This window comes from Silene latifolia, chromosome 6, assembly GCF_048544455.1.
Source record: "Silene latifolia isolate original U9 population chromosome 6, ASM4854445v1, whole genome shotgun sequence".
NCBI classification, from domain to species: domain Eukaryota; kingdom Viridiplantae; phylum Streptophyta; class Magnoliopsida; order Caryophyllales; family Caryophyllaceae; genus Silene; species Silene latifolia.
The window spans coordinates 106,422,464-106,440,122 of NC_133531.1; the positions used below are offsets into that span (position 1 = coordinate 106,422,464).

General features: G+C 37.7%; 1 non-coding gene across 1 annotated transcript; it reads left to right on the plus strand.

The window, feature by feature from the left end:
* The first annotated feature begins 526 nt into the window (after positions 1–526).
* On the plus strand, positions 527–633 carry LOC141589457 (small nucleolar RNA R71). The gene has a single exon (XR_012520394.1). It is a non-coding gene; the product is annotated as a small nucleolar RNA R71 (small nucleolar RNA).
* Positions 634–17,659: the final 17,026 nt, after the last annotated feature.

Consider the following 17,659-nt stretch of genomic DNA (forward strand, 5'->3'; position numbering starts at 1 on the left):
GTTGGAAAAGTTTTGGTTGGATCCTTGGTTGTTGTTGAATAAGTACCTAGGTGGACGGTTGGAGAAATTGTTAAATGCTTGGAAAGCATTCACCTCTTGCACAATGTTCCCATCAAAGTTGTTGTAATGGTTATTTGCACATACTTCATAAGTGTGATCCATACCTCCACATGACTCACAAGTTGATCTTTGCATCACTTCTTCCATGGTTGGTCCATGAGATGTGGTAGTTTGGCTCACTTGGTTCACTTGCTTCTTCTTACTCAACTCTTCAAGCTTCTTGGTTAGCATATCAAGCTTAGCATTGGTCTCCACATTCACTAAGAATTCGGGAGGGTGATTACTTCTTCTAAATACATTCACTCTTGTGCCATAGTTTGCCTCGGAGTCCACCATTTTCTTGATTAGAGTAGTGCCTTCTTCATCATTCAAGTGATCAAATCCTACCCCCGCGGAGGCATTTACCATCTCCTTAATCCTCGGTAGCAAAGTTTGAAAGAATGTTTGAGTGATGTACCATTCCGGGATTCCATGATGGGGACAACTTGCTATTAAGTCTTGATATCGGTCCCAAGCTTCACCTAAAGACTCCCCGTCTTCTTGTTGAAATGTATGAATCTCTTTACGGAGTATTACGGTCTTTGATGACGGGTAATATTTGGCCATGAATGCTTTAGCCAAGGCATCCCATGTCGTGAAGGTATCCGGGGGGTGAATGTTCAACCACCGGTCCGCCTTGCCCGTCAATGAAAACGGAAACAACATCATTCTCATGGTGTCCTCAGACACCCCATTCTTTTTCATCATTGAAACCTTCCTCTTAAACTTCCGGAGGTGAGCATGGGCATCCTCTTCAATATGCCCCCCGAACAAATCCTTCTCAATCAACCCGACTTGGGCGGGATGCATCTCAAAGTTGTTGGGAGCCAAGGCGCCAAAATTAATTGGGTCACAAGCATCATTGTGGTTAGGACGGTTATGGTCACGTAAAGCCATTGGTGGTGGTGGATTTGGTATATGAGGGGGTGGTGTTTGAGGTGGAGTATTTGGGAGTTGAAAATTGTAGAAAGGATTTTCTAGGAGGTGATCAATGGCGTTGTTTGGTTGTTGTTGTGTTCTGCTTTCAAAGAGAGGTTGGGTTGGTGAATTTGCTTGGTTTATGGTTGCTTGAGAAGAGGTTATAACCCTTGCAATGGTCCTATTCATTAAGGCTCTAAAAAGCCTTTCGGGATCGGAGTCAAAGAGCAAAGCTTTGTGGTTCCTCCTAGGCATACAACTTGACAAACCGTAAGACTCCTAGTGCTTTTACACACTAGGGTAAGGCAAAAATCACACACACTCTACAAGAAGCACACAAACTACACAAACTACACAAACAACAAGTAAAGACTAAAGCTAGAAACTTCAACTAACTAAGCATAACCTAACGCCATCCCCGGCAACGACGCCATTTTGATGTAAGGTATTTGTCGTCACTTCCCAATCAAAAATATAATTTATAAACCCAATTAAACGTAGTATTTATTCGGGTGTCGAACACAAAGATGGCGGGGGTGTATACTTAGTCCGTTTAAATCCTATTTTAGTCAAACAAAAGTAAGAGGTTGATTAAACTGTAAACTAAGATGCAATAAGGTATAAAATTTAAACTAAATGAAATTGTTTTTTTAATTAATAAGGGGAGGCTAAGGTCTTTGGGTTCACAAAGGGCAATTAGGGGGAGAAACAAGGTCTAACAAGAGAAGGGTAACAATAGTGGTCAAGGGTTTAAGACTAATTTCTTAGTCACCATAAGCTCCTCAATAAGTTGTCACTTGATCGAGATGAACTAGCTACAAATAAAGCATAAAGACTACCCAATAGCATGAGCTCCAAGACGGATCGAATGCATCAAAGAGATGTTCTAACTTTCATTAAAACTCATTGATAAACACTTCTAAAACAATCTAATAGCACAATGCACCAAGGTAAGCCAAACATGTTAATGAAATGTCCAATTTTCATTGAGGCATTTCCACAAACACTTCAAATGCATTAAGAGTAGAAACCACATAATCACCCAATTCAAAGGGTTAACAACCCAAATTCATCCCCTTAATTACCCAAATTCCCCCTAGACCCTAGATTAGACTACTCACACATGTTCATGGGTGAGAATTCAACAATAAATTGCAACAAAACACAAGTAAACATTGTAAACATGATAAAAATTACTACTTTAGATGAATAATGATTAAACAACATAAGAAATATAAACAAATTGAAGTAAATGTAAATAAAAGATGAGAATTATACCAACTAAGAGGAAAGGAACAAGCTTGGATAATAATGGAAGATGAATTTCTTCTTGTCTTCCAAATACAACCCAAAAGGCTAAATGTAAACTATTGGAAATTGAAGAACTAGCATAAACTAGAGAATAATTAAACTATTATTGAAGAAAGATTGCAACTTTTTATTAAATGAAAATAAGAGAGGAAATATTAGGGTTCTACAATATTGAGAGAGAATAATAATCTAGTCTAATTCTAATCTAATTTCTAAGGTAGTATGGTATATTGTGACTAAGGTATAATATTTTTATACTAGTCTAAATAATAATAATAATAATAATAATAATAATAATAATAACACTACTAAACATACGACATAAACCAACACCAAATATAACGAAACAAATGAAAACAACAAAAAGGGGAAAGAGGAAAACGACAAGACACAAAAACGCAGCTCCATGGGTCTCAGCCGGCTCACCGGCCGACGGTGTGTGACCGGCACAAAACCCGCTGTAACTTTGAGGTGAAATTGATAGGATTTAGAGCCGGTGAGGGTGTCGGCAGATGGTTGACCGTCTGAGAGCCCTTTGCTGAATTGTTGCGGATTGAGAGCCGGTGAGGCAGCAGCCGGTCGGCCGGCTCAGTGAACGATTCCGAGTTTCATGCTTGATGATGGTGCGGGTGATGGCGGCTGCGAGATGGGTTGCTGCTGATCGGAGCTCGGAGATGAGCGAGTTGAATTGTGGAGCAATGGTGATGGAAACTGGTGGTGTTGGTATGGTTAATGAATAGAGGTGAATTAATGGTGAGTGAAGATTGGTGATGTGAGGCAGATGAGCAGACGGAGTTGGGTTGGAGTCGTGGTGGAGATTAATGGAGGTTGATGTGGTTGCTGCCATCGTGTACAGACTACAGAGGACGGAAATGAATGAAAATGGTGGTGTATGGTGGATGTCGTGGCTTGATGGTGAAGGAGGTGTTCCGAGGTGAAGGGAGGAATAAATGGTGAGCATTGTCAATGCTTTGAATCGGGTTCCAGTTGCGAGTTGAAGAACGTGGTGTTGGCTGCTTGTTGTTTGTTGACACGGTTCCGATGTCGGGTTTTTAGACGAAGAAGATGGCAATGGTGACGGGTTAGTGTTGATGAATGGTGCGTGAATTGGGTTTATGGAATGATGGTGAAGTGTTTATTAAATGGAGGATTAAGGAGATGATATGGTTATGGTAAATAGAGGGAGCTTGGCTATTAAATGGAGATTTTGCCATTGTTATTAGAAAATGATGATTGGGGATTTGGAATTGCAGGAGGACGAAAAGGGAAGCAGCGGGTTTGTTTGGATTTGCAATTTGGGTGGGTTGATTGGTCAAGGTCAATGATTCACCTTGACTATGCTCTTCAATTACTCCCTTGCCTTTCCCATTTAACCGGTCTTCATTCTATCGGTTTCTGTCTCGTTTTCCCTTCCTTTATTCGCGAACCCGACTCGGCTTATGACCTTCCTCACGAACTCGTATCTACAAGATCACATAGCGAATGTGAAACCCAAATTCCGACAAAAATATACATTTATTCGCGATAAATAGGATTAAATTATTAAATACAAATTAAACTAATAAATGAGCTATTTAACGATTAAGGCACACAAAATCGAGTCGGAATAAGCTATAAATGAGGGGTAAAATATGACTAAAATGCTACTCATCAATCCCTTGCCATTTTTAACATTATTTAAATCGATTGTGATTACGTCTTAACTTAAGACCGTCTCAAATAAGAATTTGTTTACTTTTTTAGGTTAGTACTCATGTTAAACAACGTTGATTAGTTCACTTTGGATTTTTTTACTATGTGTTGATGTAATACTAAAATTGGAGAGACGATCTCTCACAAGTTTAGATCCTTTGTATGTTGACCATGGGTTCGTGACACTTTTATTGTCGATTGTGATCCAAAATTATTCTTTAATTTCGTACCTGTTTATATAATAAGAGTGCTCATCTTATTATTATTCGTTATCAGTACCTATTTTATTGCTATATTACCATTTTTTTCATTAGACTGTAAAATAGTCTACCAATAAGTTTATTGAGAGATTGTCTCTCTAAAGACTTACTCGATGTAGAATGTTCATTATACAAGTACCCCCTTCATCCCGTTTTTATTATCCTCTTTTCTATTTTGGGAAGATTTAAGGAAAAGTGGTGATTACCAACTTCACCCCTTAAATGAAAGAAGAATTTAGGTCCTAACTTATATACGTGGATACAATATAGCAAATGTCTATATCAAGAACTCGGACAAACCTTATCTCGCATACTGGTATATATCTTCCCTGTACAATCATCGACAACTTAATGAGACAGTGTATACTGTAGAGTGATTACCATTTACCAGCCAGAAGGGTTTGCAAATTCCATATAGGATAAGGATATGGTGACGACACAATTTACCTACAATCATAGATTCATAGTGTACGAGTTTTCTTTCTTTCAAAATTTTAATATCAAGTTATATTGAATATAGATTGTAATCCTAAGTATGTAAATTGACTGATATAGAATGATCGTACTAAGGTACTTGATAGAATATTAATCTAATGAGTTATTTAAGAATAATTTCTGCATAGATAATCAAGGTAAATCCATACCTTTATTTAGTTTTGATGCATTCTTATAAACGCTTTTCTATAATCAAATGTTTATTATTCCCGTGCATTTTTGCACGGGTTACACACTAGTTTATATAATAGCATTAATTTACAATAGCTTAAAGTTAGATTTTAAAAAAATACATCATACTTTATTATTAAGAAAATGAAATCATCTCGATTGAAAATCAACTCATTCTTTCGGGGAAGGTAATTATAAAATCGACTGAAAATACATCAAATAAAGATTATAAAAGAAGAGAAAGAAATTACTTCATAAAATGATGAATAATTATGACTGATGAGCTGGGGAATGACGAGATGAGAATGAAAAAGACGATAGAGATTAATAGATTAGTAGGCGAGATGAGAATTAGGGTTTAGGTTTGTTAGTCTATGTAATTGTGTCTACTTCCTGGCATAAGGTTACATTATTATTATTATTATTATTATTATTATTATTATTATTATTATTATTATTATTATTATTATTATGTGTGTCGTGGTTTATTTTTAAGTTTTTCATCTTACTTTAATTTTTTTAAAATTCAGATCAGATTTGGATATCCGGATTTCAAAATTTCTCAATCCACATCCTATCTAGTTTAATTGAAAAAAATCGGATCGGATATCCAATTTAACTGGTATCCACATATTCGATTTTTTAATTCGGATTTCGGGTCGGATTCGGATAAAAAATTCTTATCAGATAATTAGGTAGTTTCCTAGCACCTTCCTATATGAACTACCTTACTAGTATAAATAGATGACTCATGCCTTACATTGACCTTTATTCACTCATAATTTCATAAGCACACAATCTACACCATTTAAAAAGAGCCAAGTTACTCAACTGTAGCAATGAATAGTAGGAAAGCAAGTGACCCTCCTACCGTTGGATCCTCCTTAAAGATCTCCTCCCTCCATTTCTCCTTTAACTCACAGCCACAACCTAACCTCTTTCCCCTGCCATTTCACTTTACTGCTTATTCTCATCCGTCTTTGGTTTCTCGCACACCAGTCGACCTCCCTCAGCAAAACCTAGGTATTTACTTCTAATACCAATTTAATTCTTTGTTGATTATTTTAGATTTATTGCGTTCTTTCTTATCAAAGGTTCGATTTCTGTTGATTATGATCGAATGTGTTAATATAGATTATTAGTTTTGCCTCGGGTTAGGTTGCGTCTATTTGATTCACCAAAATTTCGGATGTTTGTAAAGGTGCAAGTGAGTTTTGCCCACCGTTTGATTCTGCTGAATGATGTTTAATTTGTTTGTTTCTTTGATTGTGTGCTCAGTGAATCTGGGTTCTTCCTGTGAGGTTGCGGTGGCTTAACAGTTGTTGGTGAGTTCTTTTTTTTAATCGGATTATTACTTTAATGGAGTGACTTTGGTTGAATTGCGCGTGGTCGCTGTAGAGGCGGTTTCTAATTATTTATCTGTTGTTGTGGATGGTTGAATTGAGCAAGAGTAATCAGTTAAGGAGGAATCGTCGTCTGTTGATGTTTGTGACAACGATAATGATGACACAGAGAGTAAGGAGTTGCTCCTATGGATTCCAAGAGGGTATACTTTCTTATAGTTTTTGAAGTAGCTGTTGTTTTGATATTTCTTTTCTTTCTCCTTAACCATTTTGCTACTCATGTCTACAACTTGCTTTTCTACACTTTAACTACAGTATGTGATTATTAATTAGGTTGTGAAGAAAGGGGTTGGGTTTGAGATTTGTGATGCTTTGGCAACGAGGTCTTTAAAGGGAAATTGGTCAACATTTTTGGTTGGTGAAATGTGAGTTTCATTCTAGCTTTTGATAATCTTACACACGGTGATTATTTTATCAAATTGGCTCTGAATGGATGCTCAGTTTTAACTTAATAATTTTAAACGCAGTTTTGTTCTATGTGGTATGATGATGATTAAGGAGCTTATAATTCGAGTATATGCTTTTTTTTCTCGTGTCAAACTGAAAGGTTCATGAAACGTAACTTAAAAACAGACCCATCCTGCAATATATGGAAGACTTGACTACATTTAAAATAAGTTATCTAGCTTTGAACATAAGATTTAACGCAATAATCATAAATCAGTTATTGATCGTATAATACAATCATTTCAGTTGGTCCCCGTAATCCAAGTAGTGTTAGAAAATGATGCAACCTCTCAGTTGTTGCTGTTATTTTCTGGAGCATGTCAGGTTAAATTGTCGCTGCCCTGATCTTAGTTGGGTTGTTCATTCTACATTGCCTTTCCATCTTGCTGCCTTTCATTCCCTGCAATTCATCCTCACCCTACTTCACCTTCAAAACCCTCCTCTCACTCCGCCGCGCATTCAATCGTTGCTTCACTTTTCTTCAGTTCCAATCACCTATTGTGTATCATCTTTCTCACTCAAAAATGGTTAATTTACTACCACCATCTTCATCAATCTTCACCTCAGTTTAATTTTCTGGGTTTTTGGGGTTTCTCATATACTAATCACAATATTCTTGATTTTTACTCCTTTTTTGTGAATATCTATTTGATTATTAGATATTGCAAGATGACATTGATCTTCAGTTTTTCATTTTTCCTCTTTGTTTATATAATAGGTATATCTTATTTTTATTCTTAATAATTGAGTTGTTAATGTTTTAATGCTTTGTTTATATTTTACATTAGCTCAATGCTATGGCGCGGTCCCTGATTTGAGATGATAATCTCAATTTTAGTCGTATAAATCTTGTTGGGTTGTGGTGAGTGTTCTGGTTTATCCCTTTCTATCTCCTTTTTTTTCCTTGTGGCCATTTAAGTACCCTGTTGAATTTGTTCTTTTGGTGGTGGCCGTTTCATGTTTTGTTTGTTCATTAGCTTATATCTCTTGCGTTTTTTAGTGTCTTTTCAATTTATTTTGTTTAGCTTCGTTGTCCTGTGCAAATCTTATTGGTTACATATTTATAAAGTATAGTATTGCTACGCTTGATTATCTTGTAGAAGTTTGTTTACATTCATCTACAAAAAAACGGTTATCATTACATTTTTCCTTTGGGAACTTATTATCATGGGTCCGACTTTTTTCCTGCAACGTGTATTGTGTTTGCTGCATTTATTTCATGTCAGTTCTTGTTTTTGGGTGCTAGATCGGCCTCTGTTATTCTCCACATTTAGATGTGATCCTTAAGCTACTTGATCACTATGAGTTAATGAAATAAGTTTTAAAGGTTGTTTTTACCTCAAAGGGGCAATGGCCTGGTCTTTCTCGCTATGAGTTAATAGGATTATAGTTTCAATGAAATCTATTCACGACCACGAGTTAAGGGAACCCGAGATTTATATGGTATCCCTAAATTGTCGCTGCCCTGGTCTTAGTTGGGTTGTTCATTGTTCACCGTTATTGTTATGGTATTGTAATGATTTTTTTTTGTTGGAAAATAGTTTTTCCTTGTACTGGTGCGATTCGTTCTCCCGTTGTTTTGGGATTCCTTAATCTGCCGATTTCATTGTGTACGTTTAGGGTTTACGAGCAGCCTTGTCTTTCAATGTATATCTTCTAATTGCATTCCTTTCATTTATCATTCCTTTAATCTCCATCAGTTTATTTTTGAGATCTTGAACTACCAGGATGCTACTAACTGGGGCTGAGATCTTGAATGTGGGCCAGCCCTGCAGTTTATTTTTGGCCCCCTCTTAAAGGTTATTAGCGGTTCTAGCAACAGCTTTTTTGATGTTTTTAACGATGCTTATTGTGCTCCATAACCAATGTGATTGTTGTAATCGTTGGAAATTTTCAGGGTCACGACTTTAGTAGGCCAATTTTCAAGCTACCTTTCCTTGAAGGTGCTTTGCGCTTGCCATCCCGGTCTATTGGTTCAGCATAACTGCTTTCTGACCTATTAATGTTTGCTATTGTCCAGGTCTCTCATTCCTGGTGCTGTTATTTTCTGAAGCAGGGCTTATAGCCGTGGTCCCGCTGTTAGAGCTATATGCAATTTCCCCTAGAAGATTGGCGAAGGTTACTAGCATTGTGATTTCGTACTTCCTAGGGTTGTAGTTGTATCCATAGACCTGAGCTGGAGTTGCTTTTTATACTCCTGACAGGTTAAAGGTGCTATTGTTGGAAAATGGTTTATTTTGGCACTTTGTGCGATTTGGTCTTGTAGATTTTGGGTAATCTAATTCGACGTTTTCGCTGTTTTCGTATAGGATTTACAAAAAGCCTCGACTTTGAAAGTTTCTCTACTGATTACGTTCTGGTTTGCTATGAACTATGAGGTGCGTGTTTATTTGTCCATTTCAACCCATTGCTCGTGTTGAATTGTTCGTTTGGTTACTTGATTACGTGGTCGGATATCATTTTGTAACTACTTTTTTTAATGTGCTTAGAGTACTGTCGGGTTAGACCTTGGGTTTTGGCAGACCACCTGCAATATGTTATGTAATCTGAGTTATTGGTGACATTGTAGTGGTTGGAGTGTTTGCGGGGGCTGAGATGATTGAATCTCTTCAAAGGTATTTACTGATCTTCTTATAAGCGATTCTGCATTCCATTCATCGTTTTCGTTTAGGTTTTGGAGTTTCTAATTATGTGATGATTTTGGACCATTATTGATTTATTTCCACCAATATATTATTACTCAATCAATCAATATTAGGTTTAGTTTGCTGATTCTTTAATTTTTTTCCATCAGGTCTTCGTCGGCTGGTATTCAAATTTTTGGGCGTTCAATTACAAGCCTTGCATTCCACCTTCTGCATAAATTTTCTCTTTGTATGTGCTGCTCATATTATTGTATTCTTGTTTTTTTAAGGTGCCTATGATTAAGAATATCTCCTACCAGAGGTTTTACTCTTTACTTATATAGTGTGGCTTTTATTTAGGATTCACCAGAGTATTCCGAGCATGCTGTTTGACCTTGTTGATTTTTTTATTTAATTTTGTTATGGTGTAAGTTCCTTATGTGACTTGCTTGTTTAATACGTAGTTGTGGTTTATTTTCCAGATCATTCCCACTACATGCTGTTTGATCTATTTGCCTTTTTGAGCTCTTATATTTGCGGATTTTAAAACGATCTTTTCAGATTGTATCCTGAGGTTTTGAAAACGATTTGTTGAGATTGTATTGTGGGGTTTTTTAAAAACGATTTATACACAGTGTATCCTTGCTTTTTTAAAACGATTTATTCATATTGTATTATGGGATTTTATCTATACCCTTTAAAAATAGAGGTATGCGAGTACTTAGCTCTTATGAATCGTCCATTCATCTCCTTTCTCAGCCGTTGATCCTACCTTTGCATCGCTGCCTCCACACGCTCACAGCTTTCTCTATCACTTTCATCCACTCATTTCCGTCTCCCTCCTCACTTTGCAGCGTTCTCACCCACTCATTTCCATCTCACTCTCAGAAACCCGTAGGAAACCTAGCAACTCTGAATCTCCTCGAATGTGAACGGTTATGTGGCCCATTTTAAGTTGTTGTTTCCATTTTTTGCTATTATTGTTGTTATTATTACCACTAATGAAGATCTTGGTTTTGTTGTTAGTTATACCCGTTACAAGTTTTTGTTACTGTTGTTGTTATTATTGATATTTTCTGAAGATCTCATTGTTTTTTTAATTAGTTGTGCTTCTAACTAATACTATTATTTATACTGAATATTTTAATCTTTTCGTCTTTGGGTTAGGATTTCTGATGCAGGATTTCCTTGAAGGTGGCATATCCTTTTTCTAGGCGGTTTTGGCTTCCATTTATTCAAGGTTTGTTTCATGAGGACCTCATTTCATTGGTAAGTTAATTAGTTTTGTTCATTGTTAGAGACAATTGTAGGTCTGAAAATGGTAGGATTTGAGGCAAACCTTGACCTCCTCTCAATTAGCACATTCGTAGAGCCGGTTAGCTAAATTAATTACGATTCTAAGCTTTATCAAACCTTGAGTATTATCATTAGATTAACTAAGACACGTTGGATCATGTCTAGGAAATCTCATTTAATTATAGAAGCTGATATCTGTGACTGTTGTGAGCATAATTAATTAAGATTATATACTAAAGCAACTGAGAGTTCCAGGTGGTTGAGATTTATTTTATCTCTTTATTCTATATTTATATAATCCATTACTTGACGAGGTAGTTCATCATCTTCATATGTGATGAGGTACTTGTATAGCCCATAAGTATAGCTCATAACTTACCTGAAAAAGAGACGTAACTGATTGTGGAGACGGCTCAAGATCGAGCGCATCTTTGATATGGGAATCTGCGAGTGGCCTATTAAGCTGTTAGAAGCTAACTTAATGACCAGAAGTACATATGGAGAAGGCAGTATTTGTGTTTGAGAAACTGGCAGCCTGTAACACCTTTACTATTCCGTTAATATGCCAGTCAACTCTCCTTCTCCATCTTCCTTCTGTTGTTTATGTACTTGTCAAGCGTGTTTTCTTTTATTCCTGATTCTCCATTTACCATCTTCACATGTATAAGATAGTTTTTGTACAATAAGAGTTATTTATCCTTCATTATCTTGTATGGCATATCTCTTAGATGCACATATGAATCATGCGATACTAGCTTATATGTGAGATGAAGCATATGGATCAACTCCCCTTCTCCACCTTCCTTCGGTATTGATGGATAAAGTGTGCCAATAGAATTTGTAAATAAATATGGATTATTTTGGAGTGACTTAAGCTGGAATATTAGTAATTTAGGAGCTGGGAAGACTGGGTAGGCACTGCTTGTAGAATTTTAGTGATTGAGGTTGGTTTGTGATGGGGAACTGAATTCAGATGTTATAGAATTTAGATTCCTCTTTCTTTGGAAACATTAATAATGGGAGGGCGGTTGGTGTTTATGTTATTGAGTTATTGGGGGCTTATCGCTTCAATCTCTTAGTATCGTAACAAAAAAACCTGAGTTCTGATTTGTCGCATTAATTTTAGAGATTGTTGTTTAATTGTAATATGGGGTAGCGTGAAAATGCTGGAGGCCAGCTCCAAGTGAGGAGGAGAGGGAGAGCGTATGTATGTGCGTGGTTTTGTTGAGATTGAGGGGCATGGAGGTGGATAGATGGTTGGGGTTAGGGAGAGGAATGGTAGAGGAGAGAGGTAGTCTATGCTTGATTTTGTTTAGATTGAAGGACGAGGGAGGTAGGGTGGTAGAGGAAGGGAGAGATAGTCACTCCTTACAAATTATCAGTCAAGTTGGAGGGAGTAGTTTTATACGATATAGGACTTTAGTTAATGCTATCTATGATTTTATACAATTTAATCACATATAGGAATTTATTTTAAATGGATTCCAGAGGAGTGCAGAACTATTTCTCTCTTACCATTCACAAATTTGTATATGTGAACCTCCAGTATTAGTTCAGTGCATTTTGGTGGTTGCTATTTTTTGGGATCATCATTTGGGCTATGTATTGATGGTTAAAGCTGCTACAATGAGTTTTATTAATATGTATGGCTTATTTTGGAGTTACTTTGGCTGGAGTATTAGTAATTGGGGAGGTGAGTAGATTGGGTACGCCACTGCTTTATTTTTTAAATAGATAGTCTCTCCTTTATTTGGTCGAGGTTGGAGGAAGGGGTAGGGGTAGTCTATGCTTGCATTTTGTTTAGATGGAGGTACGGGGGATGAAAGGGGGTAGATAATGGGAGAAGAAGTATTTGCTTGATTATATTCATATTGAGAGGGGTGGGGGCGAGGAGAGGAAGAGAGGGTCGGGAGGAAGAAAGGAAAAGTTCATGTGTTTGATTTTGTTAAGAGAGAGAGAGAGAGAGAGAGAGAGAGAGAGAGAGAGAGAGAGAGAGAGAGAGAGAGAGAGAGAGGTTTTTTTTCATTGTATTAGGGAGAGAGGAACAAGGGGAGTGTCAGATTCTATTGAGATTGGGAGGCGAGGGCGGATGGGGGAATAGAGGGAGGGGGAGTTAGTTTCTGCGTACTTGGCTTAGTCCAGATTCGTTCTAACCATAGTTAAAAGTATGAGCTTCAGGCATACTCGGGCCATTGTAAAGCCATAGTTAAACGACCAATGTAATAGGGCAGGGTTGAGATGCAACATTGGTCTTATATGCAAGAGACGTTAGGTCTGTTTAGGGATGAGATGGAAAAGTTTTATGCAGTACTTTCACTTTGATTGTTTTGTCTCGGGCTTGTGGTAAAATTGATTGTTTCTTTTTTCAAATAGTTCTAAAACACTATATGCAAAAGTGTTGTTTGAAAAGCCTTCAGCCTGGAAACAGTGCCATGCCTGAGTAGCTATGATAGAATCAAATCTTTTATTCCTAAGTGGTTACGATAGCATTGATTTGAATCTATTGTATAGATATATTTTATATGTTGGTAATCCTACCTATTATTTTATTGAATCTGATCTATTATTTATTGTTAACTCTCTTAAGTACACATTGCAGTATTGCACGACCTGGCTTCGAAATCTTATCAACATGGTCAAATTGGTTATGGCAAGAGACATACTATTATTTTTCAGACCTTTCAGAATTGTCAAACATGTTACTTGTCCAACGTATTGCATCATGAACCTGGTATATGTTAACATTAGTTGAATGTTGCTCGCAGGCAGGGTTTAAAATCGCTGTGTCGGTTGCTTTTGCAATCGCAGTAACGGATTTTCGTAATCGTAGATTCTTTAAATCCATACCCTTCATAGAAAAAATAAATGCTTAACCCTTTCTAGGTTCTGTCCTCTGACTAAACTCACATTTCTTTATGTTGATGACTAATAATGAAAATTTCTATGCTAATTCTTTGACCGGCGGATACTTCACATTTTAAGAAGTGTAGACAGTGTAGTACGCCAAAGAATGTTAAGTTTTTTGGTAATGGTAAAAAAAAATGCCAAATAATTCTATTTGGTCCAGGGTTACCTATCTCCCGTATCTCTTCCATCATTGTGTAAATGTCAAGTGAAATGGTCCATGTTAACTTTATTGAAAGTTAAGTTTGTGGACCGTTGACTTCATTTCGTCCTGCTATTCCTATGATCAAATCTAGATTCAGTATCCTTTTCTCATAATCACATATGATAATTCATGACTATATCATTTCAGGTATCAGTCAACCTGGTTGGGGTCTTGCCAGACAGTTGAACTTATCAAGACATTCATGCATTATCAGGTACACCTTGTTTTGTGTCAGTTGATGTTAGAATTGTTTAAGGTATTTCTCTCACTTATCAATGGTTGTAGTTTATAGGATATTTTGTTAAGTAATACTCATTTGAGAGGGTGGTTCTACATATCACTCTGATTTCCTGTTTTCTCGTTTATTTCGGATCTATAGGATCTTTTGTTAAGTAATATTCTTGATGCTTTTTCAACTTCGAGTTTGGCGACATGGCGTTTAAGATCTTAGTATAAAGCCATCAACATCGTTCAATGTGCCAGCCAATTCTACATTTAGTTTAGTATATCTATATATACACATTAATAAACAAGAAACACTTTTACATTATTCCGAATATAGTTTTTGTGTGCTTCTCACGTGATGTGTAACACATCCCCTTTACTCTATGTTTTTCCTTTCTTATTACTTCTCTTATACTTTGTACCAGCTTCGAGTTCTAACTATAAAAGGGAAAAACGATCAAGCTTTGGAAGACCATTGCTGGGATGTTCTTTACCGAGCTTCAGAGTTACAGGGTATGTGAAGCAGGGATGCTTGGGGCACCAAGTTTTCGAGTTTGGTCCTTCTGTGCTGCGAACAAGGAGGCTCAAGTGTCAGAATGGTTGGATGGCGGTGAATGGAGTGTGAGGAAGGTATACGAAAGTGTATTAGGAATTAAAGTTAACGAGATTAATAAAATTCCTATATGCATAGGCCCGGGGAGGATGAACTGATATACATTATTCCAGGGAGGAGATGTACTCGGTGAAGAGGGGTATTGCTTTCATTTGATGGTGGGTGAGCCGTGAAGAAGCCTCAAGAAGCAGTGACAGAATGCTATTTGGAAGATTGAAACCACACTTAAGGTCAGATCTTTCCTGTGTTGCGCCTGCTGGCTGTTGTGACGCTCTTCCTTGTGAAGCAAATTTACTAAAGGAGAGTACACGATTTTCTTACCTGCAGCCGATGTAATTTGACAATTGAGTAGGAGTTACATGCTCTAATTCAATGCCTTTTTACCAAAAGAGTATGGGAGTCTATGACCATGGACACGGATGAAGCATGGAGTCGATTCAGAAGTAATGAGGAATGGAGCCGAAGTAATTTAAAGACAGGATATGAGGGAGTTAAGTAAAAAGTTTCTGGTGCTTTGGGCAATATGAAATGATAAGAATATGGTTAAGCATGGCGTAGTTGCAGGTGAACCATAAGTTCTGAGAAATGCAATAAAATATTGGAGCAGTTATTTGGAATTGGGGTATAGCCGTATAGTTCAGGCACTGAACTACTGAAGTAGCCGCAACATATAATGACAAGGGATGTGGTATGGGGGTTGTGGTGCGGGATCACTTCGGATATGTAGGGCGCGCAGCAGTTAAGCAGGAAAGACATCAGTGGTGCGCTGATAGAACGGAGGTGAAAGCGGCGATGTTCAGTCTGATAGTGGTAAGATCGATGGAAGTACGTTCAGTAATTCTAGAATCCGACTTCCAGCAATTGATCCGAATGCTTGAAGCACAAGGTACCCTTCCCAACGACACGGGAAATGTTAGTGAAGGAAATTCTTGAATTAGGAGCTAATTTTGAATCAATAGGTGTCAATTTAACGTTGTATAGTGTTAACCAGACACTACTACGAATGCTTTGCATTACTAATTTCATCTTACTCCAACTACCCATAACCTAAGTTATATAGTGTTACATGTGTTTCATGTACGTATATGTTTGGCTGTTGAGCCGCGTCCGTTCATATGACAATGCCTCTGATGTGTTTGGCTAAACCTTGTTGTATTGTAGGTATTTTACAATACTATTCATTCTTTAGCTTGCACCATTTTAGTGTATGTGAAATAGTACTTGCCGTCTTCGATGGGAATTTTGGAGAATGTGAATCACAATATCCATTTCCGTTACGCTGCTTATTAATGAGGTCACCTACACGATTAACCAAATTGGGGCACCGCGCCCGGGAGGGCGCGGAGCAGCGACTAGTAATTCATAAAAGAGAGAGAGAGCGAGATGTAGAAGAAAGAAAAGGAATTAGCACTAGTATCGTCTCCAAGGTAATATTTTAAGACCGTCTCATGTATACATTTTGCTTTGTTATAACTCGTTATTTAGATCACTTATAGACTCGCTACTGCCGTTACCTGACCAGGTACCACCATGGGACCCCGTTGACCGCCCCTTGACAACCGTTGACCAGCGAATTAGAGGTTTGACCGTGTATTATATTGCTATTATTGCTGTTGAATGGACCGACTTTTGGGCTGGTTTTTACCCTTGTGCGTGGCTGACCTAGAGCAGGCTAAGGGCTGGGTGTTGTCTTGGGTGAAGTGGAGGTCGTGTTGGTGGTCGGAGGTGGCAATTTGGGTGGTGGTTATGTGTATTAAACAGGTTACTTGTATAGGGAGGCGAGTGGTGTTGTTGTTGTTAGTTGTTGGTGTTGTGTCGAGTGCAGGTGTTTGTGGGCTCATCAGGGAGGTGTTATTGGTGGTGCTAGGGTGGTCTGTAGTGATGGTGGTGGTCATGAATATTGGTTAAAACTGTCTTTGTATACGTTGCGTAGGGTTCGTATATTGTTGGTGTTGGAGCTGCGTGGAAATCGTGGTTGGGGCTGTCGTGGGTACAAGTCTAGACTAGTGGTGACTTAGCTGGTATGTGAGTGTGGTAGCTGACTAGGTGGCGTAGTGGTGGTGCGAATGGTGGTGGTTTTGGTTGTGTTGGTGTATAAGTCGTGGGTGTATGGTGTTGCCATTGGGCTGTTTTGTTGCTGCTGTTTGTGTCGTCGTTGCTGCTATCATGGGTAGTTGATGGGGGCTGCTGGCCACCGTGGCTAGGTGTGGGGGTGAAGGAAGTTCATGGTGGTGATGGGTGATGGGCGTGTTGTCGGTAGTGTTAAACATGGGTTTAACGTGGATATGGGGATGTTGGGTGACATGGGTTTAACGTGGGTTTGGGGTGTTGGGTGACATGGGTTTAAGACGGGTCCAATTAATTATTTACATGTCGTCTTATCGTTTTATAATTAGATTAGTTGGTGATTGTAATTATTATTTGTATCTAGGTGACGGTTTTTTTTTGAGGAATTCTATTGATTGCTCGGATTGCTTAAATTGGATTTGCGCAAAGGTAGGAAATCTACTCAACACATTTGTTTATTTAATTAATTGTTTAATCGGTTTATGCAGATAAATTATGTTGATGGTTGTTACAAGATGGATGATTATCACGAGAATTACTTTTAGAGCATCTCCAATGGTTACAACAAAGGACCTGCTTGCAATTTATTAAAGTTTTCAGGCATGTTGCTAACCATTGGAGTCGAAAAAATACGACCTGCTAAAAAGCTACACCTGCTCTACCAAGCTACATGCTTGATTTTGAGGTGCTTGCTTTTTATTGGTTGGTTTTGTAAAGTGAGCCTATTCAAGCTACAAGATAATGTAGCTCACCATTGTGAGGGTATGTAGCTTATAAGTAAGGTTGCTAGAAATAACTACATGTCAAGTCAAGCTACAATGAAATATGGCTCACCACTAAAGATGCTCTTAGTTGGTTGTCTTATGAGCATGTTGTTTTTGTTATTCTATCATGTTATTAGAATTGGCTTGATTATTATCATGACATTG